The following is a 3,157-nucleotide window of genomic DNA, read 5'->3' on the forward strand; positions in this document are numbered from 1 at the left end:
TGTGAACCTTCATGTTTCAGTTTATTTAATAAGACAACTAGAGATTTTTTTGCATTTTACATCTAACTGAACCCATTCTTTGCTTTCAGCTTAAATTAAAAAGTTGGAGGAAAAGACCTGCTGTTGGTCTTTTCCACCAGTAGAATGATAAATGGGATATTAAAAAACCTCTTTTAGTAATGTTTCCTTTTTTTAAGTCAGCCTTCTATAAACAGTATGGCTTGGACTCTTCAGCAGTAATACCTGCATGACACAGGAGAGCCTGCAATCTCTTTCTTTTACGCTTTCCAGCTCAGTTGTCTTGATCTTGTGCTGTGTTTTGTAAAGTCAAGATAGCCATTCAGCCCTGGTAAGAGACATAAAAACGTGTGACAGGAGAAGGCAGAGGAAAAGAAACGCCAGACTGTGGCAACCAGCTACAAATTAATTTCCAGTTCTTTATCTTCTTCTGTCATATTACGTCCACATTAGTCAAGGGCATCAGATTAGCTTCAGAATTAGCTGTAATAACACCTCTGAGATCTGTGAGCACTTTACAAGTACAGCTATTTCTGTTTTACAGTTGGGGTCATAAATTCAGCTGGGATGACTTTCCTACCACAACACCATAAGCAATTAGCAGAATTTGAATTAAAGCCTGCCTCTGTAGCTTATATTACCAAGGGATGCCCTTGCTGTGCTACAGCGTTGTACGACCTGCACTTGCCCATGGATTTAATTGTCTAATGGCAACCCTTCATGCCCATCACAGACACAAGACCAAAAGGCACAGCCCTACATTGAGTGCACTGCTTCTGCAGGTACTGAAGAAACAGCTGAGCAATACTTCCCACTTAACCTCTAGAAAGCATCTGCTTTTTGCAAAAGTGCAGCCACACACTCTTCTTCCTTTCCTTCCCAGTTTCCGTGATGAGATAAATCTCACTTTTAAGTCAGCATCTTCTCTGAAAATTACATCCCTGTCAGCCAGGTGGAGGTAGAGCTGGTTCAGACACTCAGCAGCGGGAGCTGGGCAGGCAGAGGTACATCATTTTAAACAATGCCAAAATTATTTGCTTGAGTAAATTCAAACTTTATTTTCCATGGCAGCACCTGTGTTTTGTGTAATGAGAAGGCTGGCAGGAACTGAGGCAACAGTTTACGAAGAGTTGAAGTAGCCCGCAGGGGCTGAGAACTGAACTCTGCTCCACCACCACCTGTACCGTTCTCCTGTGGATTTCAAAAGGGTCTCCAGAGGCAACATACTTGACTTCTGAACCTCCAGTTTAACAGTATTATCCTCACATTTCACTTACGTTTCAGTAGTATCTGGGGTCCGTTGTACTAGGGAGTGAACAGTCACGGAATAGGCAATGCTTTTCTCCAGCAACCTTGTAACATGTAAGACAAGACAAAGTGATTAAAGAGAGAAAACAGATGGGCAATTTATCAACATGTTAAATGCTGTTTTTTCCCCAAAGTGCACTCCTCTCACCACCAATTTTCTTCTTTCAGATCTACCCACCCTCCTGAGGGAGTGTGCGCTTTTGCTTTCATTTCCTCTAGACTGACTTGCATTAGCCAGCTAACATGCTCCTAGAGCTGCCTTGCCATCAAGCTGCTCTGGGTCAGAGCTGCTCTGCTAACACTCATCTATTTGGCTGTATATTCAAGCTCAGGATAATTCCTTTTATTTAAGCAGCATAGCTTACGTCTTCATGCGAGAGAGACAGACTACCCTGATTTAACATGATGGTTTACTTGAAGAGCTTGTTCATGGTCGCATCGGAGCCAACATCCCACTGGCAGTCAGGGGTTCAGAAAAACCACGCTGTTCCTAGGAGCAGAAGGCCAATCCCACATAATAAAGGTTTGCCAAGAAATCCATTGTGTAACTAGGCAATGCCAGGGTTTCTGGGTAGGATGCTTTTATTATCACGCTCAGTCAAGTGGAACTGGCACCATGACAAGCGCTTCGGCCCCTGAAAGAGCATTAAACACAACACCGGTGAGAGTAAATGCGATTCTCCACTGATGTAGCTGTATCATCAAGAACACCTAGTCCAGTATAGCAGCAACAGTGCATCTTTATTAATATAGCATATTTCACTGTAAGGGACCAAACAATGTCGGTAACATTGCTAAGATAAGCCACATCTGGATTTGTAGAGTTATGTGGTTACACCTGCAAAACTTTGCTAATACAGATTTGGCCTGTTATGTTAGTTGTGAGGCTAGAATTTGGAAGCTTTCAAATATGTTACCTAATACTTATATTAAATGTCTTAAAAATGCATTCCTTGAATTTGGGGTAATCCCTCCCACCAGCGAAGACCATTATTAAAATAGTAGCACTTTATAGTGCTTAACAGTAATGCCCATACATACTTACCTATATGGGTGCACACAGACAGAGTACCCATTAAAAAATACATATATATGTATACTTTTATGTGTCCAACGTAATCCAGGATGGTATCATCATAAGGATGTGTAAAATCATGTTTCAAACATATTGTAAAATGTATATGAAATTTGAAAAAAATCTCCTTTCTTCAAGCATTTTCCAAATAGCAGGTCTCTATCAGGTACAGTCAACAGCAAACCTAGGTTATAAACATGCAGGCATTGAAGAACTCCTAATGGCAGGAAACACTCATCTGTCCATGAAATGCGGTAATACAAGAGATCTGTCCCTTTAGTGCACAGCAACTGCCTTTCATACAGACTATTACAGACTGCAATTATCATCATATTTGAATTGGTTGAGCTTTCATAAAACTGAGAATGAAAAAGAAAATTGAAGGCTTTGAATTCACTTCCATTTATTTCACACCTAAGAACATCCAGTTATTCAATCACTCTGCTGCAAATCTGCACCAGGAGGGAACTTGATTTTGGAGTGATGGAGCTGAATAAATAGGAGGAGTTTTGTTTCAAGAGTTTTGTGGAAGCTGCCTTCACCTTTCTTCACCAATGAAAGTTGCCACTTAGTGGACCGAGATAACAGATTTCATTTCTTTTTGGCCTTATTAAGTAGCATTTGTAGATTATTGTCCTTTACATTTTCACTATTAACACATTTGTCCACTTTTACTCAACAACACTGCCTTGTCTTCTTGCTAAGGCTGCCCCTTGTAAGATTTTTCTGGTTTGGGGAAGCGGGCAATATAACCAA

The 3,157-nt window shown here is 40.7% G+C and overlaps 1 long non-coding RNA gene across 1 annotated transcript; it reads right to left on the reverse strand.

Annotated features, from left to right (window-relative positions):
* Positions 1-243: 243 nt before the first annotated feature.
* Positions 244-1,996, reverse strand: LOC115344327. Its single transcript, XR_003924505.1, has 2 exons — positions 1,296-1,996; positions 244-346 (listed from the first exon to the last, which is right to left on the reverse strand). It is a non-coding gene; the product is annotated as an uncharacterized LOC115344327 (long non-coding RNA).
* Between the last annotated feature and the right edge of the window lie 1,161 nt (positions 1,997-3,157).

Source organism: Aquila chrysaetos, chromosome 1, assembly GCF_900496995.4.
Source record: "Aquila chrysaetos chrysaetos chromosome 1, bAquChr1.4, whole genome shotgun sequence".
In the NCBI taxonomy this organism is placed as follows: Eukaryota; Metazoa; Chordata; class Aves; order Accipitriformes; family Accipitridae; genus Aquila; species Aquila chrysaetos.